Genomic DNA, 22,785 nt, shown 5'->3' with positions numbered 1-22,785 from the left:
CTGCTGTTATGCTTCTTTTTCATTATCCTTGTTTTTATTCAATTTAGGAGTCCAGATTAGCACTTTAATTTTATAATCATTTTAATTTATCTAAACTTAACTAAAATGATTTAGTTCTTTGTATCCATCTATTAATTTCTTTTTTGGGGAGGTTTGATTATGCCATTATGTAACACTAGAGGCCCGGTGCATGAATTTGTGCACGGGTGGGGTCCCTCGACCTGGTCGGCAATCAGGGCTGATCGGGCCGTCTTGCCCAGTCCCAATCAGGGCCAATCAGGGCCGGCTGGCTGGGAGGAAGGGCCGTGGGAGGTTGGCTGGCCAGGGGGAGGGACCGCAGGAGGTTGGCTGGCCGCAAGAGGTTGGCTGTCCGTGGGAGGTTGGCTGTGGGAGTGAACTGACCACCAGGGGGCAGCTCCTGCATTGAGCGTCTGCTCTCTGGTGGTCAGTGTGTGTCATAGCGACGGGTCGACCAGTCGTTTGGTCGAGCGGTCGTAAAGGTCACTTAGCCTTTTATATATATAGATAATTGCTCTTAGTGATACTAGCTACATCTCTTTTGTATCACCATCTAAATTATTAATAAGCCCTAGCTGGTTTGACTCAGTGGATAGAGCATCGGTCTGCAGGCCAAAGGGTCCCAGTTTTGATTCCAGTCAAGGGTACATACCTCGGTTACAGGCTCCTCCCTGGCTCGGGCCCTAGTTGGGGCTCCTGCAGGAGGCAAGCAATCAATGTGTTTCTTTCACACCGATGGTTCTCTCTGTCTTTCCCTCACTCTTCCACTCTCCCTAAAAAATCAATGGAAAAATATTCTCTGGTGAGGATTAACAACAACAACAACAACAGAATTACCAATAAAAAAGTCTTAAGTAGTCTGGAGAGAGAAGATTGTCACCGGAGATCTGCAAATCTAGGTTAATTTTAATTCACTAGTCAAAACATTTTTTGTAATAATTGTTAAGCCAATTATGAATGCATTAAATAGAACTATCACAGATCCCACATTTCTTATTTACAAAATAAAATATTTTGTGACATATTATCAGATACTTACTGAAACCTAGATACACTATGTCTACTGTATCTCCTAGCTACAAGAAAATGAGAATCTGACATGATTTTATTTTTTTTTTTAGAGAGAAAGAAGAAAGGAAAGGGAGTGGAGGTGGAGGAGAGAGAGAGAGAGAGAGAGAGAGAGAGAGAGAGAGATCAACATTGATTGGCTGACTCTCATATGCACCCTGATTAGGGGATTGAACCTGCATCCTGGGTATATGCCCTAACCTAGAATTGAACTGGTGACCTTTCGGTGCCCAGGATGACACTCAACCAACTAACCCACACCGGCCAGAACTGACATGATGTATTGTTAATGCATCCTTGCTGGCTCTTACAGATTGTGATTATGTTTGGCCTTCCTGTCAATAATTTATTCCAGCATCAGGTTGCCAATATGAAGTTTGCTGTTATTTTTCTTCTTTCCCTTTTCCCTGTCTCCCATCTTCTGGGTCCTTTCCTATTCTCCGTAATTCCTTACAGTTCTCCAGGGTTGTGTGGAATAGTGCTTTTCAAGTTTCACTGTGTAAGGTTCTCAACCTTCTGGCCCTTTAAATACAGTTCCTCATGTTGTGACCCAACCATAAAATTATTTTCGTTGCTACTTCATAACTGTAATGTTGCTACTGTTATGAATCGTAATGTAAATATCTGATATGCAGGATGGTCTTAGGTGACCCCTGTGAAAGGGTCGTTTGACCGCCAAAGGGGTCGCGACCCACAGGTTGAGAACCGTTGGTGTAAGGGAATCTGCTAGGGATCTTATTGCAATGCAGATTCAGATTCAGGAGGTCTGCGGTGGGGCCTGAGATTGTGCATGTCTAACAAACTTATAGGTGCTGTTTATCCTCAGACTATACTTTGAGTAGCTAGGAACTAGAATAATTGGTGTTCTGAATAGGAGATCTAAATTTGAGTGCTTCTCTAGAGCAGGAAGGTGATCATTGGTGGATACTGTTCTCAAGTTCTTATTCCTACACTTACAAACTTACCAGCAGCCTTTTCCTCCAATAGTTATTTCCCTGATTCCTTTATCTTCCATGTCTCTTGCTTCCACTGGCTCCTTTGCCTCATCATTTTTGTGGTTCTCTCCCTCCCCCCCAGCACTTTTCCTCTTTCTGTTTATAGTTAGGCTTTTTGGGAGAGCAACCTTAAATCCCATACTTCCATTTTACTCTCTCTTGATTATTCGTCATTCAACAACTCTGATCATGTCCCTCTCCTCTTTGGAACCCTTTTCTGGTTCCCCAAATGCTGGGACTGACCAGCAGACACTGAGCGACGGATGAATGGATTACTCTGACACATGTTTCTGTGAAAGAGAGGGCTAAGGGATTGCTTGGCTATTGCAACCAAGCAGCCTTGTTCACCTGCCTCCTTAGGCTTTTATTGTAACAACTACCCAGTGCACAAAATTCGTGCACTAGTAGGGTCCCTAGCAGCTGCTGGCTGCCGGCTGCCGGCTGGGGCTTCCCTCCCTTCCCCTGGCCAGCCCTGCCCCCTGGTTGAACTCCCGGACGACCTCTCAGTCAAGGGGACAATTTGCATACTACGCTTTTATTATATAGGATAGCTTGAACTAAAATTAACCTCTAGATACAATCAGCAGGATAAGTATCCTTGAGAAGACACATGCTTCTACAAGGTCTGGTCTAAAGACTAAACATAGAGATTCCAGTAAAACACCCGGGGGCTCAGACTTGTTTGGAGAAGTCAAGGCAGGGGCTGCTGCCTTCAGCAAGGTCCCCCTAGAAGCCCCCGACCTTTCGGAGAATCCTTATAGACTTTTTAACCAAGTCCCCTGCTTCCCCATACCCATAGTTCCTTATGGTGACATTCCACAACCTGGCTCCTGTTTTCCTCTCCAGCTCATCCCTTATAGGTCACACCAAGAATTCCAAACTACTCGTGGTTCTCAGAGCACATTATTCTCTTTCTAGTCTCCTTGCCTTAGCTTTTGTTATTCCTTTATCTATAAAAGCTCTTACCTGCCTTATTACCTGGCTAACTTCTCTCATTCTTCAGATATTTCTTTCACTCTGTCCTTAGAAATCTAAGTTCTATCTCTGCTTATATTTAAATATATATTTTATTGATTTTTTACAGAGAGGAAGGGAGAAGGATAGAGAGTTAGAAACATCGATGAGAGAAACATCGATCAGCTGCCTCCTGCACACTCCCTACTGGGGATGTGCCCGCAACCAAGGTACATGCCCTTGACCGGAATCGAACCTGGGACCCTTGAGTCCACAGGCTGACGCTCTATCCACTGAGCCAAACCGGTCAGGGCTCTGCTTATATTTATTTGCATAACCCAACAATGATTGAAAGAAGGGGTGCTAGTGCTTTCCCCTTCCAGACTGCAGCTGTAAGTATAGAATTATTGTAAGGAGGTATTATTCTGACATGATGATGGTCATTCTTATTGAAGGAATTTAAAGATAAAAAAGTCACTTGATAAAGTCACTGAAAATCTTATTTTTTTTAAAATATGTTTTATTGATTTTTTACAGAGAGGAAGGGAGAGGGATAGAGAGTTAGAAACATCGATCAGCTGCCTCCTGCACACTCCCTACTGGGTATGTGCCCGCACCCAAGGTACATGCCCTTGACCGGAATCGAACCTGGGACCCTTGAGTCCACAGGCCAACGCTCTATCCACTGAGCCAAACTGGTTAGGGCTGAAAATCTTATTTTTTAAAAAGAGTAACCATCACTCTGTCAATGAAGAGGAAAAAGAATACATTTAATTAGTTTACCATTGTGTGATTTCGTCTAGCTGACCTACACAATATTCGTTGCAGCTTCATGGGAATGAAGAAATAAAATAAAAATAATACATTTTATCAGATGAGAATACTTTCACTAATGTGGTCCACAGAGACAGTGATGAATGATAAGGTTTTCAGATGATAACTCAGAACTTTGACAACGCCTTGCATTGGCCACCCTTGGGAGCAGTGACAGACAGGGTCACTTGTTGGTTGACAGAGTGGCCTCATGCAAATCACTAAACTAATGGGAGTTTCTTGACAGTAACAGGGAATAGAGATGGAGAGCTGCCTGAAAAGATGCAAACATTGAGGCCTTGTAATGGATTATTAGTTGATTATTTAGGCTATGGAGGCTTAGGACTTTAAATAAATTGAGTCCCAAAGAAACTAGGCTGTGGCCAAATGAAAAATTTTAATAAAATTTAAAAGTATTTCCCATAGCTGTAGTCATGATCTCTCAGACAGCAAAAGTAATTTGTTATCAGATGTGTCGTTGCTATGGCACTTGCAGATATGAGAAGGGAGGGCAAAAGGTGGAGGTTGAAGGGTAAAGAGACCTAAAACTTTATTTGCAAAATGTTCTTAATGTGTGTGTTTCAGAGATCAGTCTTAATCCTTTTTACACAATAGGTATTCTGTAAATGTGTGGAATGATTATAAAAATGTGAAATATTTAAAATTCAATGTAGCAAATACCTATAATTTTATTAAGAAATTGGTCTTTGTAGTGTGGTTTTGTGCCTCCTGGATTACATTGTGTCCTAGATTCCTGTGACTATAGAGAACAGCATGCAAAAGAGAATAAAATTGTCACTTTCATTAAGGATCTAGCATGAGTTGATATAATTTCCTCTCCCCCAGGACTATGGAACTGTTAATGAATTACTTTTTAGCTGAAATGTCTGGAGTGGGAGCTCTGGTCTCCCTTCGTTTTACTGCTTTCCTGGCCAGTCTGTCTCTGGGTAGTGACTCTCTTGGTTTATGTTGCCTTTCAGCATAATACATTTGACTCAAACTGAACTCTGACTCTTGATAGGTTGCACCAGAAAAGCAAGAAACCACAACCAGAGCTAGAGGCAATATTTTAAATTATGAAAGCTCATAGTCATAATGGTCTGTTTTGTGAAATAGTACTAGATCATGACATATTTGTTCCTTTTTTGAGGATAATGTTCCTGGGATAAAATTAGGACTTTTATAAGATCAGTGTTGGGTAGTGGGCCACCGGGCTATAGAAGCAGATCATTCTGGGTGTAAGTCCTGGTTCTGCCACTTGCTAGCATTATGTCTTTGGGTCAGCTTTTATTATTTTTTAAAAAAACTCTTTTCTCATTGTAAAATAGTCAAGAATTTAGAAAACATAGTTGTGAAGAAAAGAATAAATATTCATATAACATGAGCATTTTCTCATATGAAACATGCTTTAAAGCACCATTTCATCAATTTATATGGTATTTGATTATTTAATAATTCTTATATTTTTCAACATGGAGGGTGTGTTTTGATTAAGTCATGATGAACAGTGCTGTGATGAATATCTTTTAATTAAAAAATAATCTTTGTTCAAGTTTCTTTTTCAATGGGATAGTTTCCTAGGAAGGGTGTTACAGAGTTTTGTTTGCTTGTACATTTTTTATATTTGTTTTTGAAGCTTTTGATAATTGAAGCAGAGAAAAGGATAATTTAATTGTATCATAATGCTGAGAGGATTTGGGCTAATATATACAAAGCACATGGCACAATGACTGGCAAATATTGTTAAGGTTTTTAGTCTTTGCTTTAATGTATCCATTGTCCGTACCGTATCATTAAGTGCTCAACTACCCTCATTATTTCCTGAAAATAGAAAATAAACTTTTACTGAGTTGTATGTGTTTGTTGTGATATAGAATTTGTGTGTGTGACTATTTAGCCTAATGCACTTTTCCTGAAAACTACCTTAAAAACTGCCTGTATAAGGTGGAAGGTAGAGGGGAAAGGCAGTGCTGTATTTATTAAGTTTATTTCTTTTGAATTAAAAAACAAATAGGAAATTATTGCAGTCCATTGAAAGCTTGGCCCAACTGCCCATTGTCTCTATATTGGTTTTAATGTAGTGTCAAAGCTTGTAATTCACAACTGGGTGAATTTAATGTGTGTTTCAGTTATATGTGTGTTGGCTGATAGGAGAAGCAAAAGAGGCAGATCAATATTCTCGATACTCCAGATTTTCAGTGTAAATTAATATAATTTGAGAACTGTAAACCACTTCAAGAGAAGGCATAGCCCTGGCGGATGTGGCTCTGTTTGTTGGGCGCTGTCCTGTGCTCCAAAGTTTGTTGGTTTGATTCCCAGTCAGGGCACATGCCCCGGTTGTGGGCTCGCTCCCAGTAGGGGGCGTACAGGAGGCAGCTGATCGATATTGTGTTCTCACATCCTGTTTCTCTCCTCTCATTTCTTCTCTCTTTAAAAACTATTCTTTTTTTAAAAAAAGGCATAAAATGATAATTTAAATAAATGAATTAGGAAATAATGATATCTGATTTTTTTCCATTTTCACACATTTACTGCATAGAGCATGACTACATTAGTTTCTTGGGGCTTCTGTAACAGACTACCACAACCCAGTGGTTTAAAACAACAGAAATTTATTCTCTCACTGCTCAGGAGGCCAGAAGTCTAAAATCAGGATGTTGGAAGGGTTGGTTCCTTCTGGAGTCCCTGAGTGGGAATCTGTTCCATGACTTTTTACTTTCTGGTGGCTGCCCACATTCTTTGGTTTGTAGCGGCACCACTCCAATTTCTGCCTCTGTCTTTAATGGCCTTCTTCCCTGTGCCTCTTCTCTGTGTGTCCTCTTTTCTTCTCATAAGGACACTAGTTATTGGATTTAGGGCCCACTCTAATGCAGTGTGACCTCATTTTATCTTGATCACATCTGCAAAGATCCTATTTCTAAATAAGGTCACATTCACAGCTGGGGGTTAGGACTGAACATACCTCTTTAGAGAACGTAGTTCAACCCACTACAATGGCAAATGCATTAAGTTCAAATAGAAACTCATAATTTCTCCTTTCTCCCCATACCCCACTAGCTTTCCAAACCACAACTTTATCAAATTGTCTTACTTAACTTAGTGATTTCCCTTTGCCTCTGTATTTTTGTGTAAGTTTTCTGCTTGGCTCTATCTTATCTACCCAAGATGATTTCTTATTGTAAGAAATCGTTCTCCTTAACCTTGAATCTTATTCATCTCTCTTTGTGCTATTACCCTTGCATGGAAGGCCTTTTTTCCCTCTAAGTAAATCTTCTCATTCCTAAAGGCAGAGATTGTGCTTTATACATTCTTTATTTTCTGTAGCACCTAGCCCAGTGTTAGCACATTTATTGTACTCAATAAATATTTTTATTAGCTTTCTGATAAAGTAAAGGAAATTGGAAAGAAAATTAAATAATGGTTTAATGTGCTTGAATTCCAGAATTCAAGTTGCTTGAGAATCTGTCCATCGTGATGGCTTAGATTATTCAGGTAGGCTGTTGTTTTCTCTTTGATTTAAAACTTCTACCTGGAGTATCAGCACTATATTTCAGTCTTATTCTGGTGCTAGAGCCTATTTTGGTTCAAAAATAGCATAAGGAGATGCTCCAGGCATGTCAGTTACTCTGTAAGAAGTTTTTGTTATTTTTTGTTGATACTGAGTTCAGGGTCTGGAAGATAATTTCTTAATTGGTGGTATAATATCTGAACACGTAAATAAAACCAGCTTTGTAGTTTGTTTTACTTTCTTTATTGTCATCATTGTTACATAGCTGGAAAAGATTTAAAAGTGTTCTAGGATTAGGCCTATAGCAAAAGGGAGAAAGAAGGCCTATAGCAAACTGACTGCTTTCTTGCCCTTGGGTTCTATCGTATGCCACTAAATTCCACAATTGTAAATTTGAAGGACATACGCTAGGGTACCAAATTTATTCTGTGGCCCTTAAGGAGGTCTGGTAAAGCCCAATTCATCCATGTTCTGGTGGACCTCAGGTCCAGTTCAGGTTTCTTACCATTAACAATCCCAGAGCCATTAAGTAGGTGGGAGCGGATTTATGTTTCTGGTTTTTCATGAAGGAAAGGGCAAGAGTCAGGAGTTTCCTTTGAGTGGTAGTGAACATGTCTATGTGTGGTGGTCGTAGCTAGAATGAATAAATATTTGCTAAGCAAATTAACTGGTGCCTGACACACAGTAAATGCTCGAAATGTGTTTGAAAATAAAATAAATAGTACAACTTATAGTCAGAATCAGAGTATATGATTCCATACTTTGCAGTTCAAAAGAGCTCTTTGCTCAGCCTCTCCACATTCTCTCAGTGGGTTGAGACTGAAGCTCATCTCCTTAGTGTCCCATTCACTCCTGTTGTATAATTCCTGTCTTTGCTCAATTAACTCTCATTAACTGGAACTTTATGTAAATGGAAAATGCCTTCCCAGAGGAGCCCCTTCAGTTTTCAGTGCAGTCTCTTTATAGAGCCCTCCATCTTGGAGTTGCAGGGACCCTGAACCTTGCGAAGTCAGGAGCATTGGCACTGTGTTGCCACAGGTGGGGGTTAAAAACCAGAGAAGGCAAGGCTCTTAGTTGGAGTTCCAGTTTCCTAACTAATACAGAGGAAGTGACTGTTGATTACAAGCCATTACTTGCCTCATTAACAGTTAATGAGTCAGTTAGAGAAAGACAAATACCATATGATTTCACTTATATGTGGAATCTAAAATATAAAATATATTAACAAACCAAACAGAAACAAACTCATAGGTACAGAAAACATTTTATGGTTGCCAGATGGGAGCGGGGTGGAAGAAAGGGTGAAAAAGAGGGAAGAATTAAGGTATACAGATTGCAGTTGTAAAAACAGTCATGGATATGTAAAGTACAGCAAGGGACTATACTCAATAATCTACACTAATTAAAGACAAACATGCAAATTGACCATACCTTTGCTACGCCTTAAGCCACGCCCACCAGCCAATCAGAGCAACTATATGCAAATTAACCCAACCAAGATGGCGGCCGGCAGCCACGGAGCTGGAGCGAGTAGGAGGCTTGGTTGCCCCAGTGTTGGAGGAAGCCAAGCTTCCCAGCTGCCGAGGCCAGCTCTGAGCTCCACTCAAAGCAACAAAGTTTCAATTATAGAAGGTAAATAAACCCCAGATACCTGCTTTCAGCCAGCTGTGGCCAAGGAGCTGGAGCGAGCAGGAGAGGGTTGCCCCTGATGATGGAGGAAGCCAAGCTTCCCTTCCGCTCACCCTGGCCGGCTCTGAGCTCCTCTCAAGGCTACAAAGTTTCAATTATAGAAGGTGAATAAATCCCAAAATAAAAAAAAATAAAAAAAGGAGAGGCTGGGAGCTTCCATCACTGGGGGGGGGCTTGGCCAGCCTGAAAACGGCCCTCAGCTCCTCACCCAGACTGGCCAGGCACCCCAGTGGGGACCCCCACCCTGAAGGGGGTGTGACCAGCCTGCAAACACCCATCAGCCCCTCACCCAGGCTGGCCAGGCCCCCCAGCGGGACCCCCACCCTGATCTGGGACACCTTCAGGGCAAACCAGCCAGCCCCCACCCATGCACCAGGCCTCTATCCTATATAATAAAAGGGTAATATGCAAACTGACCCTAACAGCAGAATGACTGGGAATGACTGGTCACTATGACACACACTGACCACCAGAGGCCAGACGCCCAATGCAGGAGCTGCCCCCTGGTGGTCAGTGTGCTCCCACAGGGGGAGCTCTGCTGAGCCACAAGCCAGGCTGATGGCTGCCAGTACAGCGGTGGTGGTGGTAGCCTCTCCTGCCTCCTCAGCAGCGCTAAGGATGTCTGACTGCAGCTTAGGCCTGCTCCCTGCTGGCAAGTGGAAATCCCTCGAGGGCTTCCAGGCTGCCAGAGGGATGCCTGACTGCCAGCTTGGGCCCGATCCCCCAGGGAGTGGGCCTAAGCCGGCAGGTGGACATCCTCCGAGGGGTCCCAGACTGCAAGAGGGCATAGGCCGGGCTGAGGGACCCCCTAGAGTGCACAAAGTTTTATGCACCAGGCCTCTAGTATTGTAATAACTATGTATGGTGTCAGGTGGGTACTAGAATTACAAACATCACTTTGTAAGTTATATAAATGTCTAACCATTATATTGTCCACCTGAAATGTATACTATGTCAACTATTCAACATAATTTAAAATAAAACTGTAATTTAAAATAAAAAAATATTAAAAATAGTTAATGAGTTAGAAGCTTACAGAGTAGAGAAGCTTCTGGCAACTGAAATCTTGTCAGAGAATTGTGGCCTATATCCTTAATAAGGGTCGAGGCTCCTGAGGTAGAGCTCAGAAAGAAAGATGATATACATGTTCCTTTGGAAGAGAATTTAGGATTCTTGATGAAGAACCTCATATGTTTTCTATTGAAAATCACTGAGCCAGGCTTACTCATAAATAGTTGGTGTGTTTGTGGGGGTGAGATTTTTCTCTAGAAAGGTAAGTTCTCAGGAAACTCAAAAGCTTTAGATAAGCAAAAACAGAAGGAAAGGAGACAGACTTCTTTTTGAAGTTAACTATAGGACGCTGCATAAGTTCTGCATAGGGTTGCAGGGCTCTCCAGATCCTCTGCCCTGTTATTTGTTTACCTGTTGAATAAATTATTCATTTTCACACAGTATGTAATGATGCTGCTTCCTTACTCAGCATCATCATTCCAGCAAAGGTGGATTGAGGACCATTCGCCTGTGTTTGTCTGGAGTGTGCATTGCTCCGTTCTTGCCCAGGTCTTCTCCATCTTCCTGAGGAGCAAGGACCTACATATTCATCATACTGGTTTGAATTTTAATTCTTGACTGTTATTTTGAGCCAAATGAAGAAAACCCAGGCCCTTTTCTAGTATGAGGAGCCCACACAGCTGCTTTGGAATGACAGTGTGTCTCCAAGTATGGATTTTGGATTACCAATATCACAGTCATCTTCTGGTATTACTTTAAAGTACCCATTTCTTTACTTACCTGGCAGGGGAGATACCATGATTACAAGGTGGTTTTCACAGAGCGAGGCTTATTCATTGCACTCTGGATGTGCTGACCCCTGTGGTTTCCCCAAAAAGGGAAACTCAACTGCATAATTTATGGTAGTGGGGAACTGCATTTGCAGTCTCCCCTAAGAAAATAAATACCCATTCTTATGATGTACCCCAAACCTACTGAACCAGAGTCTCTGGAATGGGACTTAGGAGTTTGCATATTTAATAGGTTTCCCAGGTGATTCATAAGCATAATAAAGTTTGGGAATCACTGGTTTAGACTCATAGACTTTAAGGAAATAACCTCAGAGTTCCCTTGGGGTGTAGCCTAGGTCCCATTGGAACAAATGCAGCCTGTCTGGTCTTGGAGGTCAGCCTAGGAAAGGTTTGGAGCCTCATTTTCCCCTTTAAATTAAGGTACTACACAATCTGGTAGGCCAGTAAGGACAAAGCTCCTTCCCAAGGTTCACCATTATGTGACAGGCTGCTGTTAACAGGTCCAGGTCAGTTAGCTATTACAGCTGAAGGTGGTTGCAATGTTCTGCTAACATTGTGTTATGAAAACTGGACATTTGCATTATAGTTGACAAAAAGATTAGTCTGAGTAAACACTTTTTGTGCCCTTGGCTCATGCCTTTTCACTCTCGTATCTGTGTGCCAAGTGTGGCTTTTCTCAACTCCGAATCTTAAGAAGTCATTCAGCCTCCACACTTAGATCTAAGTTTCTATCTAGCCATTTGGCTCATTGTTAGTGGAAAACAACACAGACATTTATAATTTAGTCCAATGCTGTCATATTATGGATGTGAAAAGCAAGATTAGGGGTCGGGGTGAAGTGACTTATCTGGGCATGGCCAGGCTCTAACAAGCCCCCAGGTCTTGCCTTTTCTCCTTGGGCTGCCTCCCAGTAGGAAGGAAGTGGCCCTGCAAATTCTCTGCTGAGTCTTACCGTTCTTGGCAGATAAAATATAATGTTCCCATTTCTAAGGATATATTGTGTAGTGTTTCCCTGTGAGAGCAGGGTTATTGCTTTGAATTGTCTGTTCAGCCTGAGATTTGGAGAAATTGTGTCTTTCCTCTGTGTCTTGTTCTACCTCACTGAGCGCTTACCTTTTAGATGAGAGAGGCAGTCCTTGGCTGAAATAAGCTAGGCCAGGGGACTGCCCTCAGTGCCTGTGAGGACAGGTGTGGTGTAATTATCAAGTCCTGTGATAATTGTGACACAGTTAATGAATTGGAAGACTTGTCTCTAAATTACTTTGGAGACTTACAAGTGATTTAGTTAATGGGCTGGAGCAGCTGCCAAGGAGCAAGGCAGTGGGGGATGGATTTAGTTTTATTTTGATTTCTCTGTTCCTCCTTACCCCCTTTACCTGATTTGCTTTGGAGACCACCCTGGTTTATAAAAGAACACACACACATTTTTACTGTGGAATTAGCAGGAAAGCATTCAACAAACAGAGCAAGTGCTAGAGGGTTTGTTGATTCCCTCAGAGGATGCGGGTGACTCTTTATGTCTTCTTTTCAAATGCTCTTTGTAGTTGTTACTGAAGTGATGTTTCCTAGACTGGTCAATCCTTTGCGGAAGCCGGTAACAGGTTAGTCAGGAAGAGTAGGTTTGATAGGGAAGAATCAGGAACTTAGAACTATTTGTTAGAGGGAAGAAAAACCCTGTGGTTAGTAGGCAGTTTGAAGTTTGAGTCAATGGCTTTGACTTGTGAAGTTTGAGCAAAATCTAAAATGTCCTTGATCATGTAGCAGCTACTGCTTGTTCCCTACTTAGTATACATCCTCTTATTATTCCTTATTTAAAGGACCCTTATTTTGTCTAGGCCCAGCAACAGTATGCCAGATAAAAATACCTTAGAGACTCTATCTCTCCCTCTCCCTTTCACTCTCTAAAAATCAATGGAAATCCCTTGCAACTAAGGGTATCCATGTTAACCTAGGTCTCACCAGCGAGTTCTAAGTGGAAGTTTACTGGGTGGAGCTCTGGGAATGCCATTTTTTTTCAGTGAAAAGGGACAGACAAAGCTGTGGCTTGCCTTTGCCCGGGGCCCTGGCCCTTTCCGCCTAGTAAATTAGTGCATGCCTAGGGATGGAATGACCATCTTGAAATTATGAGGACACAAGCCACGTGCTCAGATTGGCAGAGTAGGAAGCTAGATATCTGGGTCCTGCCTTGATGACTTTGAACAACTGTTCCAATCTTCTTTTGGACCTCAGGTTACATGAAAACAACAACAACAACCTTTCTTAGTTTAAGCTCTTGTAGTTGGATCTCTGTTATATAAATACTACTTTGGGGAACTGCTGGTTAGGTGGTCCTTATATATGGTATTTGTAATTAAAGTCTAAGCCAATAGACAGTTCAACTTATAGAGTTGGACATCTTAGATACAGAGAGATTTCCATCTCTGATAGACTTGCTTTGTTGGAAGTTATAGGACACCAAGATAGAGAAACTTGCCAAACGTTGTTCTACCTAGAGCAGTGCCTAGCAGCAGTCAGGGATTATCCACACTGCAGCCCAGGGTGGAATAAGGATTACTTCAAAAATCAGAGCAGTTAGGCCCTTGCTGGTTTGACTCAGTGGATAGAACGTTGGCCTGTGGACTGAAGGGTCCTGGGTTCGATTCCGGCCAATGGCACGTACCTCGGTATTTCTGTCTATCTCAGCAGTTCTCAACCTGTGGGTCGTGACCCCTTTGGCGGTCGAACGACCCTTTCACAGGGGTCACCTAAGACCATCCTGCATATCAGATATTTACATTACAATTCATAACAGTAGCAACATTGCAGTTATGAAGTAGCAACGAAAATAATTTTCTGGTTGGGTCACAACATGAGGAACTGTATTTAAAGGGCCAGAAGGTTGAGAACCACTGGTCTATCTCTTCCTCTCCCTTTCACTCTCTAAAAATCAATGGAAAAAATATCCTCGGGTGAGGATTTAAAAAGAAAACAGAGCAGTCAGGAGCCAGCTTTAGTGCGACTCCCTTGTCTTAAGGGGGATGAGCCCTGAGGGCATGACTGCTTTTTCCCTTTCTCCTTATTTTACTAAAATAGAAAGTACTTCTTTATAATTAGTCCATTAGGAGTGGCAGCAAATGTGTGATGAGTCTGTCAGTTTGGGAAGTTCCTGAAGAATTTAAATTTAGATTGAACTTAGTCCAGAAATAATGGTGTGATTTCTCACCTGAAGAGATGGTCAGTGTTGCATCAGATGCTATGCCCACAATTTTACAACCACATCTTCCTCAAACTTGCCATTTAGTCTTCGCAAAGATTTTCTATAGCTTTTTCGCAGCATGCAACAGAAACATCTTTTGGTTCTGAATGAGAGGATCAAGAAAATCAGGATAATTACATTGCTGACATTTACCACTTGAAACCACTGCGCTGCTCCTTCCTGACATTATCTGTGCGGAACAGGAATGCTTTAGTCTCATCCCTCATTTCAGTACTTTGCATGAACATCTTGGCAGTCAGAGTATTTCTCAGGGGAACAATCCATCCAAGGCTCTCTGCCCATTTCTTTGAAGAGCATGTTGAGAAAACAAATACTTAGCTGCAGTGATTTGATTCTGTCATATTTTAAACTACTTTTTGCAGCACTGGATTAAAATTAGGAGGTATATTGTGTCATCCGTTGTAGTGAATAAAGCAGTGTGTGTTTTGGCATAAAGGTAGATTTTCTTTTACTCACTGTGAACATATCAGTACGACCCTAATGTACCTTTTCTAATTTTCATAATAGCTTCCAAAAATAAAGTTAATTAAAGAAAAATCTTGTCTTTAGATTGGATTTTTGGTGATAGAACAGAGTTTTTAAGTACGTTTCTTAATTAAAGGCAAGAAGTATTTGTAGTGAAGGGAAATACACCTGTTTAACTTTTTTGAACACCTCTATCAGGAAATACTGCATGTGTAGTGGAAAGAGTATGGATTTGGGAACCAGGAGGCTGGGTTCAGTGCACCTATAACTTAGTTCATAGGTGGATGATAATTTGGTAAAGGGCAATGATATTTAGAAAAGTATTTGCTTACATTTAATGGGGCATCTGTTATGTTTTTCTGCATTTGGATTTGGGTGAACATGATCATAAGTGAGTGTTTCGGGATGTTTAGGGATGTTTATTAGAATATATCTGTGTGGATGGAGTGAGGGGAGAAGATAAACCTATTCTGTGTTAGCTTTTGTTCTTTACCTTGTTTTTATGTTTCTTGGCAACAGTAACTTTGATAAAAGAGATATCTCTAGGCCTAATGAGACAACAAACTAAAAAATAAAAAGAGAGACTATAAATAGCACTGAGGACCAACACGGATTTCTGTTAGGTGTTCTCAGTCATTGGGTTTTCTTGTGAGACTTTTGTTTTATTAAGAAAAATAGAATAGCCCTAGCCAGTTTGCCTCAGTGGATAGAGTGTTGGCCCTCAGACTGCAGGGTACCGGGTTTGATTCTGGTCAAGGGCATGTTCCTTGGTTGTAGGCTCAATCCCTGGCCCTGGTCAGGGCACGTGCGGGAGGCAACCAAATGATGTGTCGCTCTCACATCTATGCTTCTCTCTCTGTGTCTCTCCCCTTCCTTCCACTCTCTCTAAAAACCCGTGGGAAAATATCCACAGGTGAGGATTAACCAAACAACAACAACAGTAACAACAACACACACACATACACAAGAAAAATAGGATAAAATCAAATCAAACCAAACAGATAAGACAGCCAAGCTCTAGAACTGGAAAATATGACTCTGTTTGTGAATTGAAGATATAATTGTTTCTCTGGTTGGGTGGCTCGGTTGGAGCGTAGTCCTGTACAATGAAAGGTTGTGGGTTCGATCCCCAGTCGGGGCATGTACGGGAGGCAACTGATCGATGTTTCTCTCTCACATCAATATTTCTCTCTCTCTAAAATTAGTAAAACATATCCTTTGGTGAGGATAAACAAATAAAATATATCTGCCTTATTTTATAAAAAAGGAAAAGAAATAATTATTCCTCCAGTCCCCCATTCTCAGACTACCTGAGGGGACAAAAAATACTGTGGTCCATTTATTGTTAGAGGATCTACCTGGCAACCGCAAAAATTTCCCACTAAAATGTAAGTTAGTAAAATATGCTAGTTTTGATGAGAGACTTGATAGACCATTCTATAATAATAGCAATAGAAATTAAAGTATAAATATCATTAACATGAACATGGATATCATTAACATTATATCTCAAGCACTAAACAGATGGTAGAACACCATTTTGAGAACTGTAGTCCACACTGATCTAATAGGATTCTAGAATATGAGAGAGAGGTGTGTGAAATCCAGTTTTATTGAGTTTGAACTTCTTTGCTGAAGAGAGTGCTAGTAATGAGATTTCCTAAGTTCAAAGGGAAGAGAGGTTCCTGCAATTCTCCCTTAATGGAGTGTGGCATCTATTACTTATTTTACATGTTTAATATCAATTTTAAATGTATATTAGTAGGACCTTAAAGGGGTCATAAGTGTGTTTGAAAATGAAAGCATTTATTTTTATTCTGCTGTCTAGTACTATTCCTTTTTTAAAAAAATACTCTTTTAAAAAGTTAAACTTTGGGAGGAATATAGAATTGATTCAAATATTTGCAGAAAATACATACCAGATAAATCAGTTGATGACACTTGAAGATTGCATATGTATTGTAAGAAACTTTTTTGAGTTGAGCAATATGATAATGAGACCATTTTTTAAATCATACTTTAGTTTTTAGGATATTTTTACATGTTATCTCATTTTATTTTTTCAACAGACCCATTAAGTTAAGAAGATTGGCATTATAATCTCATTTTATATGTGAAGAAATGAGTCAGGATTTGACCAAGCTTATAGAGTGGTGGATTGTATGAGACTCTGTTTGCTGACACTTGATCCAGTGGTCTTTTTAATCCTTTATACTACCTATAAATATACAGTTGGTCCCTGAACAGTGTGGGGGTTAGGGGTCACCTCCCCATTCAGTTGAAAATTCCCATAGAACTTTTGACTCCTTTAAAACTTAAATTCTCTCTCAGTATCCAGGATCCTCATGGATACCAAAATCCACAGAAGCACAAGTCCTCTATATAAAATGGAATAGATCGTGCACACAGACAGCACTCTGCATCTGCAGGCTCTCAGCCACAGATTGAAAACAGTATAGGTATTTACTTTAAAAAAAATGACATATAAGTGGACCTGTGGCATTCAAACCCATATTGTTCAAGGGTCAACTGTATAGTGTTGAAAAGCTAAATATTTATGAATGAGTCAACTTTGCTTGTGTGTGAGAAGATACGCATTTTTCCAGGAATGTCTTTAAAATGTCAACTCTAAGAGAGATGAAAATATCTAGTGTGTATTCTGCAAAGACATTTCTCTGAAACTTTACCAAACAAATTATGGTACCTTTGTAGTTAAAGAAACAATAGACATTGAAATTATTATTGTCATAGTAACCTAATATGTTTTCAGAAATGGTTGATTTTACTTTTACCAGGTTCAAAAGGGAGGTAGCACCTCCTATATTTAGGAATGATGTAAAACTGACATTGATAGATGGAAACAAAAGTAAGTCAACTCTGCCTGCCACCACCAACAGATGGCAGTATTGGTTGTGTGCTGGCTTCCCTTTCTGTTAGTTCATGGCAGACTCATGTTTGCTGGGCTTGCACTTAGTTTTGAGGGGTTTTATGAACATTATTAATCTCACATAACCTATAAAAGTGGTAAGAAGAAGCATTCTGTTATTCCATTTTTTATTGGCTCTTAAGAAAGTAAAGATGATAAAAGCTGAAGAGACGGTGAATTCTGCAAGTGTGCAAGAGACAACTCATTTGACACTGAGGTGTTTCTGAAGGACAAACTAAGTCATATAACACATGCCAATTACTATCCCTATGCAGTTAACAGTACACTGAAAGAATGAAAAAAAGTGATTGATGAAATAGAAAAACTTTGGAATTTGTTACTCAAGATGGGTTCAATCAGTATTAAAAATGAATGCCAATTAGCCTGATATTAATTGAGTAGAAGTGAGGAGAAGACTTGGTCTGGTGAAAATGGATAGTTTCATGGGCTTTTGGACTGTTCTCCTTAGCAAAGCATCCATGTGAGGAGTCATTGTTGAATTCCTGATGTCACTCTTTAGGGGCTGTCAACTCTTGGGGAGTCATTAAGGAAGGGGGATTATTACCACCACAGGTATGTGTTTTAGAAAAAGTTGCCCAATTCTAAGGAAAATCAATGAAAAGAAGAGGAAGATGGTTAAAGCTTTGAAGTATCACCCACCTATTTGGTTGAAACACATTTAGAGACTGAAAACTTAAATAAGTCACTTGGGACTTAGGAATATCCTCTTGGGACTTACCCTTTATTCAGCAGTTCTCAACCTGTGGGTCACGACCCCTGAAAATACATCCTGCATATCAGATATTTACATTACGATTCATAACAGTAGCAAAATTACAGTTATGAAGTAGCAACGAAAATAATTTTATAGTTGGGGTCACCACAACATGAGGAACTGTATTAAAGGGTCGCGGCATTAGGAAGTTTATATAGTAAATTTTGAATTCTTCATGTTGTTAGGTTTTAAAAAAGGCATGGCTAGTTTATTCCCCAGATTTCATTTTCCCCAGTAATTTTAAAATCTGGCCTGGAAAATGTTTAAATCAGAACAACTTAACAGGGGACATATTTTATCAGTTTAAATGTCACCATCTGGCTTTGCCTATTTTTTGCTTGGTAATAAAAGATCTGGTTAATGAATAGATTGGCCAAAAGGAGGACCATGAAAATTAAAAAATGAAAACTAAATTACCTTAATGACAATTGTGGGGGTTGGCTGGCTGGTGGTGGTGCAGGTACAGGTTGCTGATAGAAGTCAGTGCATCCCACTTGGTTCATCTACTTGGAGGTAGGCCTTCCATTGAATATCCTTAGTGAGAATAACATTAGTGCATGGCTGGTTAGTTTCTCAGAGTGAAGTGCTAATGTACAAAGCAAGAGACTCATGAGACTCACAGATTCAGTAGCTCTGCATTTGCTGCAGCCAGTGTTGGAGTTTTCAGTCCTATTCTGTCATCTCTGTAGTGGGCCTTGAAGACTCTATACCTTCTTACCTGCAGACATCTGGACCAGAAATCTTTCAGTCATATTCGATTTCTCTCTTTTCCTCATTCCAAAATCTAATCTGGCATAAAGTCCATTTGATTCTACCCCCAAAATATTTTCCACATTACCTCCCACTTCCCTGGTCTAGTCTTTGTCACCTGAGATATAATGGAGTAAAAACTTGGACTCAGGAGTTGGGCCTGATTTGGGAACCTGATACTGCCACCTACTAGCTTTATGACCTTGGGCAAGTTACTTCTCTGATCCTAATTTTTCTCAGCTAGAAAATGAGGTTAGTACCATTTATCTACCTTGTAAGGTTGACTTGAAGATTAAATGAGATAATACAAGTACAGTGCTTAGTGTTGAAGAAGTGTTAGCTGTCAAAATGTGCATCTTTATAATAGACTCCTAAATAGTTTTAATTTTTCTGATATTTTCTGTCTACAAACCGTTTTCCTACTGTCTTAAAAATTTTTTAAAATAAAGCACTATTTATATTCTATTATGATTAAACATATACACATCTGTCATAATAGTAGCAGCAATAATCCTATCTAATAAAGATTAATATGCTAATTGACTCTCAAGCCATCACAAAGATGGTGGCACCCACAGCCAATAAAGAGGGAATATGCTAATTGACTGCCACGCCCTCAAAGATGGTGGCACCCACAGCCACAAGATGCAGCGCCCAGTCCCCTCAGCCAGGCCAGGGCAGCAGGTGTGCAGCAAGGCCAGGCCCACCACCAGGCGGGTCCAGCCTTGCCGCACACCTGCCTCCAGGGTCCTCCAGCCCCCTCAGCCCCCCGGCCACCCAGGGCCAGCCTGAGGCACAGGCAAGCCTCGGATGGCAGCTGCCCAGCTGCCCAGGGCCGCCTGAGGCTCAGGTAACCAGGGCCGGCCGAGGCTTGCGCTGCCGGCAGTGGCAGCAGCAAAGGTGTGATGGGGTGCCTTTCCCTGATCACTGGGTCACCTCCCACCCCTGAGGGCTCCCGGACTGTGAGAGGGGGCAGGCCGGGCTGAGGGACCCTTCCTCCAGTGCATGAATTTTCATGCACCAGGCCTCTAGTAACATAATAAAAGTAATTTCCTGGTATTTTATTACCTGTATGAAGTGTGTTAGTTATAACCTCTAAGATCTCATCTTGCCTTGCCAACTTCATGTCCTATTGTGCCAATTGTGAGCCTGTCTCATAGTCCTCACTCTCTCTGCATACATCATGCACTTTTAGTTTTCTCTCTGTCTTTGACTGCATTCTCCTTCAATTTGGAAGGAACATTCCATCTGTCCTTATCTATTCTGCAGGAGGAAGGAGAAGGTATAGAGTCTTCAAGGCCACCAAGTTAGACTTCTGCAGTGTGTTTTGTATCTCTATTACTAGTATACAACGTATTTCTTCCAGCCTTAAAGGAGCTTACTGAACCTGACCAGTGTGGCTTGGTGGTTGAGCATCATTGCATGCACCAAGAAGTTACTGGTTTGATTCCTGGTTGGGGCACATGCCCAGGTTGCAGGCTCGACCCCCAGTAAAGGGGGGCATGCAAGAGGCAGCTGATCGATGATTCTCTCTCATCAATATTTCTCTCTCTCTCCCTCTCCATTCCTCTTTCTCTAAAAATCAATAAAAACATATTTAAAACATATTTAAATCAGCTCAGTTTACTGAGTTGTTTTCATGCCTCTGCCACCATCATATTCTAACTTTGGGAATCTGTTTTTTTCATAAAGCCCAACTCAATGGATTGTATATTTGCAAGTACTTAGGAAATAAATGCTGAATTGGATGAAATAATTATAGCTTCATTAGCTCTTGCCAATTTGACAGCAGTCTCATTTGCAGTGCTAATCAGTGTTTATTTCTGAGTGCCTTTCCATTTTCGCTTTTGGGTCACTCAGGAGGGATCAGTACATAGCATGTTGTTGATATTTGATGAACGTAGTTGTTTTGAATACAAAGCACAATAGATTCCCAGGTAGTTCAACTTTTTTGGTTTCTAGTATATCATGTTATAAAAAGGTGTTACTCTATCAGGCATTGGACACTTGAATAGATAGAAAAGAGTTTGTGCAGATATTCTTGAAATGAAGGGAAAGCTTCATTGAGGGAAGCTTGGAGAAGGGTTAAAGCATTTATCCAGAGGGCAGTGAGGAACCACATTAGAATGTTAGGAAAGGGGCCTGAGGATAAGGTGATGAGGAGGTTAACTTTAGCACATGGTGGACACTGCCTGTTGCATACTGTCTGTTAAAGGGAGTGAGATCTGCATTGAGGGAGGGACTCCCTACTGTATTTCTACAGAAACTAGAGGCCCAATGTACAAAACTCGTGCATGGGTAGATTCCCTAGCGGCTGCCAGCTGCCGGCCCAGGGCCTCCCTTCCCCGGCTGCCAGCTGCTGGCTGAGGCCTTCCCTTGTTATGTGCCACCCCCTGGTGGTCAGCACATGTCACAGCGAGCGATCGAACTCCCAGTCTCCTGGCTGAACTCTCGAGGGGTCACTTTGCATATTAGGCTTTTGTATATATAGATACTTTGTAATGAAATATATTCCTACATCTCCGCTCTCCACCTTACCTTCATCGTAAGAGATGAAAGGATATTAACAAAGAATTTTTTTCAGTCTCCACTTTTTCTTTATAGAATGTCCCTACTCTTTGACATGATGCTAGATGAGGACTACAAAGGAAACATCTCAAAAAGTTATTTTTGACTGCTGCATTAGACCCTAATTTAATGTTCTTCATCTTGTATGGGCCACTGGCTTGTTGCAAATCTGATGCAAGTTATGATCTACACTAATAAAAGACAAACATGCAAATTGACCATACCTTCACTACACCTTAAGCCATGCCCACCAGCCAAGCAGAGCGACTATATGCAAATTAACCCAACCAAGATGGCGGCCGGCAGCCATGGACCTGGAGCGAGCAGGAGGCTTGGTTGCCCCAATGATGGAGGAAGCCAAACTTCCTGGCCGGCTCTGAGCTCCACTCAAAGCAACAGAGTTTCAATTATAGAAGGTAAATAAACCCCAGATACCTCCTTTCAGCGGGCCATGGACACAGAGCTGGAGCGAACAGGAGGCTTCCCTCCCACCCGCCCTGGCTGGCTCTAAGCTCCTCTCAAGGCTACAAAGTTTCAATTATAAAAGGTAAATAAACCCCAGAATTGAAAAAAAAAAGAAAAAAAGGAAAGGCTGGGAGCTTCTGGTGCCAGGGAGCTTGGCCAGCCTGAAAATGGCCCTCAGCCCCTCACCCAGACTGGCCAGGCACCCCAGTGGGGACCGTCCACCCTAAAGGGGGTGTGGCCAGCCTGAAAACAGCCATCAGCTCCTCATCCAGGCTGGCCAAACCTCCATGGGGTGGGGGTCCCCACTGGGGCGGCTTGACCAGCCTGCAAACAGCCATCAGCCCCTCACCCAGGCTGGCCAGGGACCCCAGTGGGGACCCCCACCCTGAAGGGGGGTGTGACCAGCCTGCTAACAGCCATCAGCCCCTCACCCAGGCTGGCCAGGCACCCCAGTGGGGACCCCCACCCTGAAGGGGTGTGACCAGCCTGCAAACACCCATCAGCCCCTCACCCAGGCTGGCCAGGCACCCCAGTGGGGAACCCCCACCCTGAAAGGGTGGTGAACCAAGCCTGCAAACACCCATCAGCCCCTCACCCAGGCTGGCCAGGGCATCCCACCCTGATCCCGGACACCCTTCAGGGCAAACCAGCCGGCCCGCCACCCATGCACCAGGCCTCTATCCTATATAGAAAAGGGTATAATGCAAACTGACCCTAACAGCAGAACGACTGG

At 41.7% G+C, this 22,785-nt stretch overlaps 1 protein-coding gene and 1 non-coding gene across 2 annotated transcripts in view; both read left to right on the top strand.

Moving 5' to 3' along the window:
• The window catches only part of GPR176 (G protein-coupled receptor 176), a 75,665-nt gene that overhangs the window by 14,803 nt on the left and 38,077 nt on the right, over positions 1–22,785 (top strand). The gene's annotated exons all lie outside the window — the stretch shown is intronic.
• Positions 10,829–10,988, top strand: LOC111825750. Its single transcript, XR_002828941.1, has one exon. It is a non-coding gene; the product is annotated as a U1 spliceosomal RNA (small nuclear RNA).

This window comes from Myotis lucifugus, unplaced genomic scaffold (assembly GCF_000147115.1).
Source record: "Myotis lucifugus unplaced genomic scaffold, Myoluc2.0 scaffold_38, whole genome shotgun sequence".
In the NCBI taxonomy this organism is placed as follows: Eukaryota; Metazoa; Chordata; class Mammalia; order Chiroptera; family Vespertilionidae; genus Myotis; species Myotis lucifugus.
Note: the sequence above shows the minus strand (reverse complement) of the source record. Positions and strands in the feature narration are given on the sequence as shown.